Source organism: Pan troglodytes, chromosome 11, assembly GCF_028858775.2.
Source record: "Pan troglodytes isolate AG18354 chromosome 11, NHGRI_mPanTro3-v2.0_pri, whole genome shotgun sequence".
NCBI lineage: Eukaryota > Metazoa > Chordata > Mammalia > Primates > Hominidae > Pan > Pan troglodytes.
Genome location: NC_072409.2, coordinates 116,840,530 through 116,859,519, shown reverse-complemented (window position 1 = coordinate 116,859,519; position 18,990 = coordinate 116,840,530).

Here is an 18,990-nt window from a genome sequence, read left to right as displayed (position 1 = left end):
GCAAACATGGAAATATCTACACAGCTATCTCTATAAACATGGAAATATCTACACCGCCATCTGTATAAACATGGAAATACCTACAAAGTCATCTGTATAAACATGGAAATATCTACACAGCCATCTGTATAAACATGGAAATATCTACACAGCCATCTGTATAAACCTGGAAATATCTGCACTGTCATCTATATAAACATGGAAATATCTACAGAGAACTCTGTATAAACATGGAAATATCGGCACAGCCATCTGTATAAACATGGAAATATCTACAACGCTATCTGTATAAACATGGAAATATCTACACCGCTATGTGTATTAACGTGGAAATATCTCCATTGCTATCTGCATAAACATGGACAAATCTCCACCGCAATATGTATAAACATGAAAATATCTACACTTCTATCTCTATAAACATGGAAATATCTACACTGCCATCTGTACAAACATGGAAATATCTACACAGTCATCTGTAGAAACATGGAAATATCTACACCGCTATCTCTATGAACATGGAAATAACTACACCGCTATCTCTATAAACATGGAAATATCTACACCGCTATCTCCATCAACATGGAAATATACACACCGCCATCTCTTTAAACATGGAGGTATCTACAACGCCATCTACATAAACAAGAAAATATCTACACTGCCATCTATATAAACATGGAAATATCTACACCGCCATCTCTATAAACATGGAAATATCTACACTGCCATTTGTAGAAAGATGGAAATATCTACACCGCCATCTGTATAAACCTGGAAATACCTACACCGCTATCTGTATAAACATGGAAATATCTACACCGCAATCTGTATAAACATGGAAATATCTCCACTGCTCTCTGTATAAATATGAAATATCTAAACCGCTATCTCTATAAAAGTGGAAATATCTACACTGCTATCTGTATAAACATGGAAATATCCTCACTGCTATCTCTATGAACATTGATATATCTACACCGCTATCTCTATAAACACGGAAATATCTACACCGCCATCTCTATAAACATGGAAATATCTACACCGCCATTTGTAGAAAGATGGAAATATCTACACCGCCATCTTTATAAACGTGGAAATATCTACACCGCTATCTGTATAAACATGGAAATATCTACACCGCAATCTCTATAAACATGGAAATATCTACACCGCTCTGTGTATAAATATGAAATACCTAAACAGCTATCTCTATAAAAGTGGAAATATCTACACTGCTCTCTGTATAAACATGGAAATATCCACACTAATATCTCTATGAACATTGATATATCTACACCGCTATCTCTATAAACATGGAAATATCTACACCGCCATCTGTATAAACATGGAAATATCTACACCGTCATCTGTATAAACATGGAAATATCTACACCGCTATCTGTATAAACATGGAAATATCTGCACTGAGATCTGTATAAACATGGAAATATCTACACCGCTATCTGTATAAACATGGAAATATCTAAACCGCTATCTGTGTAAACATGGAAATATGTACACAGCTATCTCTATAAACATGGAAATATCTACACCGCCATCTGTATAAACATGGAAATACCTACAAAGTCATCTGTATAAACATGGAAATATCTACACAGCCATCTGTATAAACATGGAAATATCTACACAGCCATCTGTATAAACCTGGAAATATCTGCACTGTCATCTATATAAACATGGAAATATCTACAGAGAACTCTGTATAAACATGGAAATATCGGCACAGCCATCTGTATAAACATGGAAATATCTACAACGCTATCTGTATAAACATGGAAATATCTACACCGCTATGTGTATTAACGTGGAAATATCTCCATTGCTATCTGTATAAACATGGACAAATCTCCACCGCAATATGTATAAACATGAAAATATCTACACTTCTATCTCTATAAACATGGAAATATCTACACTGCCATCTGAACAAACATGGAAATATCTACACAGTCATCTGTAGAAACATGGAAATATCTACACCGCTATCTCTATAAACATGGAAATAACTACACCGCTATCTCTATAAACATGGAAATATCTACACCGCTATCTCCATCAACATGGAAATATACACACCGCCATCTCTTTAAACATGGAGGTATGTACAACGCCATCTACATAAACAAGAAAATATCTACACTGCCATCTATATAAACATGGAAATATCTACACCGCCATCTCTATAAACATGGAAATATCTACACTGCCATTTATAGAAAGTTGGAAATATCTACACCGCCATCTGTATAAACGTGGAAATATCTACACCGCTATCTATATAAACATGGAAATATCTACACCGCAATCTGAATAAACATGGAAATATCTACACCGCTCTCTGTATAAATATGAAATACCTAAACCGCTATCTCTATAAAAGTGGAAATATCTACACTGCTATCTGTATAAACATGGAAATATCCTCACTGCTATCTCTATGAACATTGATATATCTACACCGCTATCTCTATAAACATGGAAATATCTACACCGCCATCTCTATAAACATGGAAATATCTACACCGTCATCTGTATAAACATGGAAATATCTACACCGCTATCTGTATAAACATGGAAATATCTGCACCGCGATCTGTATAAACATGGAAATATCTACACCGCGATCTGTATAAACATGGAAATATCTAAACCGCTATCTGTGTAAACATGGAAATATCTACACAGCTATCTCTATAAACATGGAAATATCTACACCGCCATCTGTATAAACATGGAAATACCTACAAAGTCATCTGTATAAACATGGAAATATCTACACAGCCATCTGTATAAACATGGAAATATCTACACAGCCATCTGTATAAACCTGGAAATATCTGCACTGTCATCTATATAAACATGGAAATATCTACAGAGAACTTTGTATAAACATGGAAATATCGGCACAGCCATCTGTATAAACATGGAAATATCTACAACGCTATCTGTATAAACATGGAAATATCTACACCACTATGTGTATTAACGTGGAAATATCTCCATTGCTATCTGTATAAACATGGACAAATCTCCACCACAATATGTATAAACATGAAAATATCTACACTTCTATCTCTATAAACATGGAAATATCTACACTGCCATCTGTACAAACATGGAAATATCTACACAGTCATCTGTAGAAACATGGAAATATCTACACCACTATCTCTATAAACATGGAAATAACTACACCGCTATCTCTATAAACATGGAAATATCTACACCGCTATCTCCATCAACATGGAAATATACACACCGCCATCTATTTAAACATGGAGGTATCTACAACGCCATCTACATAAACAAGAAAATATCTACACTGCCATCTATATAAACACGGAAATATCTACACCGCCATCTCCATAAACATGGAAATATCTACACTGCCATTTGTAGAAAGATGGAAATATCTACACCGCCATCTGTATAAACGTGGAAATATCTACACCGCTATCTGTATAAACATGGAAATATCTACACCGCAATCTGTATAAACATGGAAATATCTCCACTGCTCTCTGTATAAATATGAAATATCTAAACCGCTATCTCTATAAAAGTGGAAATATCTACACTGCTATCTGTATAAACATGGAAATATCCTCACTGCTAACTCTATGAACATTGATATATCTACACCGCTATCTCTATAAACACGGAAATATCTACACCGCCATCTCTATAAACATGGAAATATCTACACTGCCATTTGTAGAAAGATGGAAATATCTACACCGCCATCTGTATAAACGTGGAAATATCTACACCGCTATCTGTATAAACATGGAAATATCTACACCGCAATCTCAATAAACATGGAAATATCTACACCGATCTGTGTATAAATATGAAATACCTAAACAGCTATCTCTATAAAAGTGGAAATATCTACACTGCTCTCTGTATAAACATGGAAATATCCACACTAATATCTCTATGAACATTGATATATCTACACCGCTATCTCTATAAACATGGAAATATCTACACCGCCATCTCTATAAACATGGAAATATCTAGTCCGTCATCTGTATAAACATGGAAATATCTACACCGCTATCTGTATAAACATGGAAATATCTGCACTGCGATCTGTATAAACATGGAAATATCTACACCGTGATCTGTATAAACATGGAAATATCTAAACCGCTATCTGTGTAAACATGGAAATATGTACACAGCCATCTGTATAAACATGGAAATATCTACACAGCCATCTGTATAAACCTGGAAATATCTGCACTGTCATCTATATAAACATGGAAATATCTACAGAGAACTCTGTATAAACATGGAAATATCGGCACAGCCATCTGTATAAACATGGAAATATCTACAACGCTATCTGTATAAACATGGAAATATCTACACCGCTATGTGTATTAACGTGGAAATATCCCCGTTGCTATCTGCATAAACATGGACAAATCTCCACCGCAATATGTATAAACATGAAAATATCTACACTTCTATCTCTATAAACATGGAAATATCTACACTGCCATCTGTACAAACATGGAAATAACTACACAGTCATCTGTTGAAACATGGAAATATCTACACCGCTATCTCTATAAACATGGAAATAACTACACTGCTATCTCTATAAACATGGAAATATCTACACCTCTATCTCCATCAACATGGAAATATACACACCGCCATCTCTTTAAACATGGAGGTATCTACAACGCCATCTACATAAACAAGAAAATATCTACACTGCCATCTATATAAACATGGAAATATCTACACCGCCATCTCTATAAACATGGAAATATCTACATTGCCATTTGTAGAAAGATGGAAATATCTACACCGCCATCTGTATAAACCTGGAAATACCAACACCGCTATCTGTATAAACATGGAAATATCTACACCGCAATCTTTATAAACATGGAAATATCTACACTGCTCTCTGTATAAATATGAAATATCTAAACCGCTATCTCTATAAAAGTGGAAATATCTACACTGCTATCTGTATAAACATGGAAATATCCTCACTGCTATCTCTATGAACATTGATATATCTACACCGCTATCTCTATAAACATGGAAATATCTACACCGCCATCTCTATAAACATGGAAATATCTACACCGTCATCTGTATAAACATGGAAATATCTACACCGCTATCTGTATAAACATGGAAATATCTACACCGCGATCTGTATAAACATGGAAATATCTACACCGCGATCTGTATAAACATGGAAATATCTAAACCGCTATCTGTGTAAACATGGAAATATCTACACAGCTATCTCTATAAACTTGGAAATATCTACACCGCCATCTGTATAAACATGGAAATACCTACAAAGTCATCTGTATAAACATGGAAATATCTACACAGCCATCTGTATAAACATGGAAATATCTACACAGCCATCTGTATAAACCTGGAAATATCTGCACTGTCATCTATATAAACATGGAAATATCTACAGAGAACTCTGTATAAACATGGAAATATCGGCACAGCCATCTGTATAAACATGGAAATATCTACAACGCTATCTGTATAAACATGGAAATATCTACACCGCTATGTGTATTAACGTGGAAATATCTCCATTGCTATCTGTATAAACATGGACAAATCTCCACCGCAATATGTATAAACATGAAAATATCTACACTTCTATCTCTATAAACATGGAAATATCTACACCGCCATCTGTACAAACATGGAAATATCTACACAGTCATCTGTAGAAACATGGAAATATCTACACCGCTATCTCTATAAACATGGAAATAACTACACCGCTATCTCTATAAACATGGAAATATCTACACCGCTATCTCCATCAACATGGAAATATACACACCGCCATCTCTTTAAACATGGAGGTATCTACAACGCCATCTACATAAACAAGAAAATATCTACACTGCCATCTATATAAACATGGAAATATCTACACCGCCATCTCCATAAACATGGAAATATCTACACTGCCATTTGTAGAAAGATGGAAATATCTACACCGCCATCTGTATAAACGTGGAAATATCTACACCGCTATCTGTATAAACATGGAAATATCTACACCGCAATCTGTATAAACATGGAAATATCTCCACTGCTCTCTGTATAAATATGAAATATCTAAACCGCTATCTCTATAAAAGTGGAAATATCTACACTGCTATCTGTATAAACATGGAAATATCCTCACTGCTAACTCTATGAACATTGATATATCTACACCGCTCTCTCTATAAACACGGAAATATCTACACCACCATCTCTATAAACATGGAAATATCTACACTGCCATTTGTAGAAAGATGGAAATATCTACACCGCCATCTGTATAAACGTGGAAATATCTACACCGCTATCTGTATAAACATGGAAATATCTACACCGCAATCTCTATAAACATGGAAATATCTACACCGATCTGTGTATAAATATGAAATACCTAAACAGCTATCTCTATAAAAGTGGAAATATCTACACTGCTCTCTGTATAAACATGGAAATATCCACACTAATATCTCTATGAACATTGATATATCTACACCGCTATCTCTATAAACATGGAAATATCTACACCGCCATCTCTATAAACATGGAAATATCTACACCGTCATCTGTATAAACATGGAAATATCTACACCGCTATCTGTATAAACATGGAAATATCTGCACTGCGATCTGTATAAACATGGAAATATCTACACCGCGATCTGTATAAACATGGAAATATCTAAACCGCTATCTGTGTAAACATGGAAATATCTACACAGCTATCTCTATAAACATGGAAATATCTACACCGCCATCTGTATAAACATGGAAATACCTACAAAGTCATCTGTATAAACATGGAAATATCTACACAGCCATCTGTATAAACATGGAAATATCTACACAGCCATCTGTATAAACCTGGAAATATCTGCACTGTCATCTATATAAACATGGAAATATCTACAGAGAACTCTGTATAAACATGGAAATATCGGCACAGCCATCTGTATAAACATGGAAATATCTACAACGCTATCTGTATAAACATGGAAATATCTACACCGCTATGTGTATTAACGTGGAAATATCCCCATTGCTATCTGCATAAACATGGACAAATCTCCACCGCAATATGTATAAACATGAAAATATCTACACTTCTATCTCTATAAACATGGAAATATCTACACTGCCATCTGTACAAACATGGAAATAACTACACAGTCATCTGTTGAAACATGGAAATATCTACACCGCTATCTCTATAAACATGGAAATAACTACACTGCTATCTCTATAAACATGGAAATATCTACACCGCTATCTCCATCAACATGGAAATATACACACCGCCATCTCTTTAAACATGGAGGTATCTACAACGCCATCTACATAAACAAGAAAATATCTACACTGCCATCTATATAAACATGGAAATATCTACACCGCCATCTCTATAAACATGGAAATATCTACATTGCCATTTGTAGAAAGATGGAAATATCTACACCGCCATCTGTATAAACCTGGAAATACCAACACCGCTATCTGTATAAACATGGAAATATCTAGACCGCAATCTTTATAAACATGGAAATATCTACACTGCTCTCTGTATAAATATGAAATATCTAAACCGCTATCTCTATAAAAGTGGAAATATCTACACTGCTATCTGTATAAACATGGAAATATCCTCACTGCTATCTCTATGAACATTGATATATCTACACCGCTATCTCTATAAACATGGAAATATCTACACCGCCATCTCTATAAACATGGAAATATCTACACCGTCATCTGTATAAACATGGAAATATCTACACCGCTATCTGTATAAACATGGAAATATCTACACCGCGATCTGTATAAACATGGAAATATCTACACCGCGATCTGTATAAACATGGAAATATCTAAACCGCTATCTGTGTAAACATGGAAATATCTACACAGCTATCTCTATAAACTTGGAAATATCTACACCGCCATCTGTATAAACATGGAAATACCTACAAAGTCATCTGTATAAACATGGAAATATCTACACAGCCATCTGTATAAACATGGAAATATCTACACAGCCATCTGTATAAACCTCGAAATATCTGCACTGTCATCTATATAAACATGGAAATATCTACAGAGAACTCTGTAAAACATGGAAATATCGGCACAGCCATCTGTATAAACATGGAAATATCTACAACGCTATCTGTATAAACATGGAAATATCTACACCGCTATGTGTATTAACGTGGAAATGTCTCCATTGCTATCTGTATAAACATGGACAAATCTCCACCGCAATATGTATAAACATGAAAATATCTATACTTCTATCTCTAAAAACATGGAAATATCTACACTGCCATCTGTACAAACATGGAAATATCTACACAGTCATCTGTAGAAACATGGAAATATCTACACCGCTATCTCTATAAACATGGAAATAACTACACCGCTATCTCTATAAACATGGAAATATTTACACCGCTATCTCCATCAACATGGAAATATACACACCGTCATCTCTTTAAACATGGAGGTATCTACAACGCCATCTACATAAACCAGAAAATATCTACACTGCCATCTATATAAACATGGAAATATCTACACCGCCATCTCTATAAACATGGAAATATCAACACTGCCATTTGTAGAAAGATGGAAATATCTACACCGCCATCTGTATAAACCTGGAAATACCTACACCGCTATCTGTATAAACATGGAAATATCTACACCGCAATCTGAATAAACATGGAAATATCTCCACTGCTCTCTGTATAAATATGAAATATCTAAACCGCTATCTCTATAAAAGTGGAAATATCTACACTGCTATCTGTATAAACATGGAAATATCCTCACTGCTATCTCTATGAACATTGATATATCTACACCGCTATCTCTATAAACATGGAAATATCTACACCGCCATCTCTATAAACATGGAAATATCTACACTGTCATCTGTATAAACATGGAAATATCTACACCGCTATCTGTATAAACATGGAAATATCTACACCGCGATCTGTATAAACATGGAAATATCTACACCGCGATCTGTATAAACATGGAAATATCTAAACCGCTATCTGTGTAAACATGGAAATATCTACACAGCCATCTCTATAAACATGGAAATATCTACACCGCAATCTCTATAAACATGGAAATATCTACACCGATCTGTGTATAAATCTGAAATACCTAAACAGCTATCTCTATAAAAGTGGAAATATCTACACTGCTCTCTGTATAAACATGGAAATATCCACACTAATATCTCTATGAACATTGATATATCTACACCGCTATCTCTATAAACATGGAAATATCTACACCGCCATCTCTATAAACATGGAAATATCTACACCGTCATCTTTATAAACATGGAAATATCTACACCGCTATCTGTATAAACATGGAAATATCTGCACTGCGATCTGTATAAACATGGAAATATCTACACCGCTATCTGTATAAACATGGAAATATCTAAACCGCTATCTGTGTAAACATGGAAATATGTACACAGCTATCTCTATAAACATGGAAATATCTACACCGCCATCTGTATAAACATGGAAATACCTACAAAGTCATCTGTATAAACATGGAAATATCTACACAGCCATCTGTATAAACATGGAAATATCTACACAGCCATCTGTATAAACCTGGAAATATCTGCACTGTCATCTATATAAACATGGAAATATCTACAGAGAACTCTGTATAAACATGGAAATATCGGCACAGCCATCTGTATAAACATGGAAATATCTACAACGCTATCTGTATAAACATGGAAATATCTACACCGCTATGTGTATTAACGTGGAAATATCCCCATTGCTATCTGCATAAACATGGACAAATCTCCACCGCAATATGTATAAACATGAAAATATCTACACTTCTATCTCTATAAACATGGAAATATCTACACTGCCATCTGTACAAACATGGAAATAACTACACAGTCATCTGTTGAAACATGGAAATATCTACACCGCTATCTCTATAAACATGGAAATAACTACACTGCTATCTCTATAAACATGGAAATATCTACACCGCTATCTCCATCAACATGGAAATATACACACCGCCATCTCTTTAAACATGGAGGTATCTACAACGCCATCTACATAAACAAGAAAATATCTACACTGCCATCTATATAAACATGGAAATATCTACACCGCCATCTCTATAAACATGGAAATATCTACATTGCCATTTGTAGAAAGATGGAAATATCTACACCGCCATCTGTATAAACCTGGAAATACCAACACCGCTATCTGTATAAACATGGAAATATCTACACCGCAATCTTTATAAACATGGAAATATCTACACTGCTCTCTGTATAAATATGAAATATCTAAGCCGCTATCTCTATAAAAGTGGAAATATCTACACTGCTATCTGTATAAACATGGAAATATCCTCACTGCTATCTCTATGAACATTGATATATCTACACCGCTATCTCTATAAACATGGAAATATCTACACCGCCATCTCTATAAACATGGAAATATCTACACCGTCATCTGTATAAACATGGAAATATCTACACCGCTATCTGTATAAACATGGAAATATCTACACCGCGATCTGTATAAACATGGAAATATCTACACCGCGATTTGTATAAACATGGAAATATCTAAACCGCTATCTGTGTAAACATGGAAATATCTACACAGCTATCTCTATAAACTTGGAAATATCTACACCGCCATCTGTATAAACATGGAAATACCTACAAAGTCATCTGTATAAACATGGAAATATCTACACAGCCATCTGTATAAACATGGAAATATCTACACAGCCATCTGTATAAACCTGGAAATATCTGCACTGTCATCTATATAAACATGGAAATATCTACAGAGAACTCTGTAAAACATGGAAATATCGGCACAGCCATCTGTATAAACATGGAAATATCTACAACGCTATCTGTATAAACATGGAAATATCTACACCGCTATGTGTATTAACGTGGAAATGTCTCCATTGCTATCTGTATAAACATGGACAAATCTCCACCGCAATATGTATAAACATGAAAATATCTACACTTCTATCTCTAAAAACATGGAAATATCTACACTGCCATCTGTACAAACATGGAAATATCTACACAGTCATCTGTAGAAACATGGAAATATCTACACCGCTATCTCTATAAACATGGAAATAACTACACCGCTATCTCTATAAACATGGAAATACTTACACCGCTATCTCCATCAACATGGAAATATACACACCGTCATCTCTTTAAACATGGAGGTATCTACAACGCCATCTACATAAACAAGAAAATATCTACACTGCCATCTATATAAACATGGAAATATCTACACCGCCATCTCTATAAACATGGAAATATCTACACTGCCATTTGTAGAAAGATGGAAATATCTACACCGCCATCTGTATAAACCTGGAAATACCTACACCGCTATCTGTATAAACATGGAAATATCTACACCGCAATCTGAATAAACATGGAAATATCTCCACTGCTCTCTGTATAAATATGAAATATCTAAACCGCTATCTCTATAAAATTGGAAATATCTACACTGCTATCTGTATAAACATGGAAATATCCTCACTGCTATCTCTATGAACATTGATATATCTACACCGCTATCTCTATAAACATGGAAATATCTACACCGCCATCTCTATAAACATGGAAATATCTACACTGTCATCTGTATAAACATGGAAATATCTACACCGCTATCTGTATAAACATGGAAATATCTACACCGCGATCTGTGTAAACATGGAAATATCTACACCGCGATCTGTATAAACATGGAAATATCTAAACCGCTATCTGTGTAAACATGGAAATATCTACACAGCCATCTCTATAAACATGGAAATATCTACACTGCCATCTGTATAAACATGGAAATACCTACAAAGTCATCTGTATAAACATGGAAATATCTACACAGCCATCTGTATAAACATGGAAATATCTACACAGCCATCTGTATAAATCTGGAAATATCTGCACTGTCATCTATATAAACATGGAAATATTTACAGAGAGCTCTGTATAAACATGGAAATATCGGCACAGCCATCTGTATAAACATGGAAATATCTACAACGCTATCTGTATAAACATGGAAATATCTACACCGCTATGTGTATTAACGTGGAAATATCTCCATTGCTATCTGTATAAACATGGACAAATCTCCACCGCAATATGTATAAACACGAAAATATCTACACTTCTATCTGTATAAACATGGAAATATCTACACTGCCATCTGTACAAACATGGAAATATCTACACAGTCATCTGTAGAAACATGGAAATATCTACACCGCTATCTGTATAAACATGGAAATAACTACAACGCTATCTCTATAAACATGGAAATATCTACACCGCTATCTCCATCAACATGGAAATATACACACCGCCATCTCTTTAAACTTGGAGGTATCTACAACGCCATCTACATAAACAAGAAAATATCTACACTGCCATCTATATAAACATGGAAATATCTACACCGCCATCTCTATAAACATGGAAATATCTACACTGCCATTTGTAGAAAGATGGAAAATCTACACCGCCATCTGTATAAACCTGGAAATACCTACACCGCTATCTGTATAAACATGGAAATATCTACACCGCAATCTCTATAAACATGGAAATATCTACACCGCTCTGTGTATAAATATGAAAAACCTAAACAGCTATCTCTATAAAACTGGAAATATCTACACTGCTCTCTGTATAAACATGGAAATATCCTCACTACTATCTCTATGAACATTGATATATCTACACCGCTATCTCTATAAACATGGAAATATCTACACCGCCATCTCTATAAACATGGAAATATCTACACCGTCATCTGTATAAACATGGAAATATCTACACCGCTATCTGTATAAACATGGAAATATCTGCACTGCGATCTGTATAAACATGGAAATATCTACACCGCTATCTGTATAAACATGGAACTATCTAAACCGCTATCTGTGTAAACATGGAAATATCTACACAGCTATCTCTATAAACATGGGAATATCTACACCGCCATCTGTATAAACATGGAAATACCTACAAAGTCATCTGTATAAACATGGAAATATCTACACAGCCATCTGTATAAACATGGAAATATCTACACAGCCATCTGTATAAACCTGGAAATATCTGCACTGTCATCTATATAAACATGGAAATATCTACAGAGAACTCTGTATAAACATGGAAATATCGGCACAGCCATCTGTATAAACATGGAAATATCTACAACGGTGTCTGTATAAACATGGAAATATCTACACCGCTATGTGTATTAACGTGGAAATATCTCCATTGCTATCTGCATAAACATGGACAAATCCCCACCGCAATATGTATAAACATGAAAATATCTACACTTCTATCTCTATAAACATGGAAATATCTACACTGCCATCTGTACAAACATGGAAATATCTACACAGTCATCTGTTGAAACATGGAAATATCTACACCGCTATCTCTATAAACATGGAAATAACTACACCGCTATCTCTATAAACATGGAAATATCTACACCGCCACCTCCATCAACATGGAAATATACACACCGTCATCTCTTTAAACATGGAGGTATCTACAACGCCATCTACATAAACAAGAAAATATCTACACTTCCATCTATATAAACATGGAAATATCTACACCGCCATCTCTATAAACATGGAAATATCTACACTGCCATTTGTAGAAAGATGGAAATATCTACACCGCCATCTGTATAAACCTGGAAATACCTACACCGCTATCTGTATAAACATGGAAATATCTACACCGCAATCTGTATAAACATGGAAATATCTCCACTGCTCTCTGTATAAATATGAAATATCTAAACCGCTATCTCTATAAAAGTGGAAATATCTACACTGCTATCTGTATAAACATGGAAATATCCTCACTGCTATCTCTATGAACATTGATATATCTACACCGCTATCTCTATAAACATGGAAATATCTACACCGCCATCTCTATAAACATGGAAATATCTACACTGTCATCTGTATAAACATGGAAATATCTACACCGCTATCTGTATAAACATGGAAATATCTACACCGCGATCTGTATAAACATGGAAATATCTACACCGCGATCTGTATAAACATGGAAATATCTAAACCGCGATCTGTGTAAACATGGAAATATCTACACAGCCATCTCTATAAACATGGAAATATCTACACCGCCATCTGTATAAACATGGAAATACCTACAAAGTCATCTGTATAAACATGGAAATATCTACACAGCCATCTGTATAAACATGGAAATATCTACACAGCCATCTGTATAAACCTGGAAATATCTGCACTGTCATCTATATAAACATGGAAATATCTTCAGAGAGCTCTGTATAAACATGGAAATATCGGCACAGCCATCTGTATAAACATGGAAATATCTACAACGCTATCTGTATAAACATGGAAATATCTACACCGCTATGTGTATTAACGTGGAAATATCTCCATTGCTATCTGTATAAACATGGACAAATCTCCACCGCAATATGTATAAACACGAAAATATCTACACTTCTATCTGTATAAACATGGAAATATCTACACTGCCATCTGTACAAACATGGAAATATCTACACAGTCATCTGTAGAAACATGGAAATATCTACACCGCTATCTGTATAAACATGGAAATAACTACAACGCTATCTCTATAAACATGGAAATATCTACACCGCTATCTCCATCAACATGGAAATATACACACCGCCATCTCTTTAAACTTGGAGGTATCTACAACGCCATCTACATAAACAAGAAAATATCTACACTGCCATCTATATAAACATGGAAATATCTACACCGCCATCTCTATAAACATGGAAATATCTACACTGCCATTTGTAGAAAGATGGAAAATCTACACCGCCATCTGTATAAACCTGGAAATACCTACACCGCTATCTGTATAAACATGGAAATATCTACACCGCAATCTCTATAAACATGGAAATATCTACACCGCTCTGTGTATAAATATGAAAAACCTAAACAGCTATCTCTATAAAACTGGAAATATCTACACTGCTCTCTGTATAAACATGGAAATATCCTCACTACTATCTCTATGAACATTGATATATCTACACCGCTATCTCTATAAACATGGAAATATCTACACCGCCATCTCTATAAACATGGAAATATCTACACCGTCATCTGTATAAACATGGAAATATCTACACCGCTATCTGTATAAACATGGAAATATCTGCACTGCGATCTGTATAAACATGGAAATATCTACACCGCTATCTGTATAAACATGGAACTATCTAAACCGCTATCTGTGTAAACATGGAAATATCTACACAGCTATCTCTATAAACATGGGAATATCTACACCGCCATCTGTATAAACATGGAAATACCTACAAAGTCATCTGTATAAACATGGAAATATCTACACAGCCATCTGTATAAACATGGAAATATCTACACAGCCATCTGTATAAACCTGGAAATATCTGCACTGTCATCTATATAAACATGGAAATATCTACAGAGAACTCTGTATAAACATGGAAATATCGGCACAGCCATCTGTATAAACATGGAAATATCTACAACGGTGTCTGTATAAACATGGAAATATGTACAACGCTATGTGTATTAACGTGGAAATATCTCCATTGCTATCTGCATAAACATGGACAAATCCCCACCGCAATATGTATAAACATGAAAATATCTACAATTCTATCTCTATAAACATGGAAATATCTACACTGCCATCTGTACAAACATGGAAATATCTACACAGTCATCTGTTGAAACATGGAAATATCTACACCGCTATCTCTATAAACATGGAAATAACTACACCGCTATCTCTATAAACATGGAAATATCTACACCGCCATCTCCATCAACATGGAAATATACACACCGTCATCTCTTTAAACATGGAGGTATCTACAACGCCATCTACATAAACAAGAAAATATCTACACTTCCATCTATATAAACATGGAAATATCTACACCGCCATCTCTATAAACATGGAAATATCTACACTGCCATTTGTAGAAAGATGGAAATATCTACACCGCCATCTGTATAAACCTGGAAATACCTACACCGCTATCTGTATAAACATGGAAATATCTACACCGCAATCTGAATAAACATGGAAATATCTCCACTGCTCTCTGTATAAATATGAAATATCTAAACCGCTATCTCTATAAAAGTGGAAATATCTACACTGCTATCTGTATAAACATGGAAATATCCTCACTGCTATCTCTATGAACATTGATATATCTACACCGCTATCTCTATAAACATGGAAATATCTACACCGCCATCTCTATAAACATGGAAATATCTACACTGTCATCTGTATAAACATGGAAATATCTACACCGCTATCTGTATAAACATGGAAATATCTACACCGCGATCTGTATAAACATGGAAATATCTACACCGCGATCTGTATAAACATGGAAATATCTAAACCGCGATCTGTGTAAAAATGGAAATATCTACACAGCCATCTCTATAAACATGGAAATATCTACACCGCCATCTGTATAAACATGGAAATACCTACAAAGTCATCTGTATAAACATGGAAATATCTACACAGCCATCTGTATAAACATGGAAATATCTACACAGCCATCTGTATAAACCTGGAAATATCTGCACTGTCATCTATATAAACATGGAAATATCTTCAGAGAGCTCTGTATAAACATGGAAATATCGGCACAGCCATCTGTATAAACATGGAAATATCTACAACGCTATCTGTATAAACATGGAAATATCTACACCGCTATGTGTATTAACGTGGAAATATCTCCATTGCTATCTGTATAAACATGGACAAATCTCCACCGCAATATGTATAAACATGAAAATATCTACACTTCTATCTCTATAAACATGGAAATATCTACACTGCCATCTGTACAAACATGGAAATATCTACACAGTCATCTGTAGAAACATGGAAATATCTACACCGCTATCTCTATAAACATGGAAATAACTACACCGCTATCTCTATAAACATGGAAATATCTACACCGCTATCTCCATCAACATGGAAATATACACACCGCCATCTCTTTAAACATGGAGGTATCTACAACGCCATCTACATAAACAAGAAAATATCTACACTGCCATCTATATAAACATGGAAATATCTACACCGCCATCTCTATAAACATAGAAATATCTACACTGCCATTTGTAGAAAGATGGAAAATCTACACCGCCATCTGTATAAACCTGGAAATACCTACACCGCTATCTGTATAAACATGGAAATATCTACACCGCAATCTGTATAAACATGGAAATATCTCCACTGCTCTCTGTATAAATATGAAATATCTAAACCTCTATCTCTATGAAAGTGGAAATATCTACACTGCTATGTGTATAAACATGGAAATATCCTCACTGCTATCTCTATGAACATTGGTATATCTACACCGCTATCTCTATAAACATGGAAATATCTACACCGCCATCTCTATAAACATGGAAATATCTACACCGTCATCTTTATAAACATGGAAATATCTACACCGCTATCTGTATAAACATGGAAATATCTGCACCGCGATCTGTATAAACATGGAAATATCTACACCGCGATCTGTATAAACATGGAAATATCTAAACCGCTATCTGTGCAAACATGGAAATATCTACACAGCTATCTCTATAAACATGGAAATATCTACACCGCCATCTGTATAAACATGGAAATACCTACAAAGTCATCTGTATAAACATGGAAATATCTACACAGCCATCTGTATAAACATGGAAATATCTACACAGCCATCTGTATAAACCTGGAAATATCTGCACTGTCATCTATGTAAACATGGAAATATCTACAGAGAACTCTGTATAAACATGGAAATATCGGCACAGCCATCTGTATAAACATGGAAATATCTACAACGCTATCTGTATAAACATGGAAATATCTACACCGCTATGTGTATTAACGTGGAAATATCTCCATTGCTATCTGCATAAACATGGACAAATCTCCACCGCAATATGTATAAACATGAAAATATCTACACTTCTATCTCTATAAACATGGAAATATCTACACTGCCATCTGTACAAACATGGAAATATCTACACAGTCATCTGTAGAAACATGGAAATATCTACACCGCTATCTCTATAAACATGGAAATAACTACACCGCTATCTCTATAAACATGGAAATATCTACACCGCTATCTCCATCAACATGGAAATATACACACCGCCATCTCTTTAAACATGGAGGTATCTACAACGCCATCTACATAAACAAGAAAATATCTACACTGCCATCTATATAAACATGGAAATATCTACACCGCCATCTCTATAAACATAGAAATATCTACACTGCCATTTGTAGAAAGATGGAAAATCTACACCGCCATCTGTATAAACCTGGAAATACCTACACCGCTATCTGTATAAACATGGAAATATCTACACCGCAATCTGTATAAACATGGAAATATCTCCACTGCTCTCTGTATAAATATGAAATATCTAAACCTCTATCTCTATGAAAGTGGAAATATCTACACTGCTATGTGTATAAACATGGAAATATCCTCACTGCTATCTCTATGAACATTGATATATCTACACCGCTATCTCTATAAACATGGAAATATCTACACCGCCATCTCTATAAACATGGAAATATCTACACCGTCATCTGTATAAACATGGAAATATCTACACCGCTATCTGTATAAACATGGAAATATCTGCACCGCGATCTGCATAAACATGGAAATATCTACACCGCGATCTGTATAAACA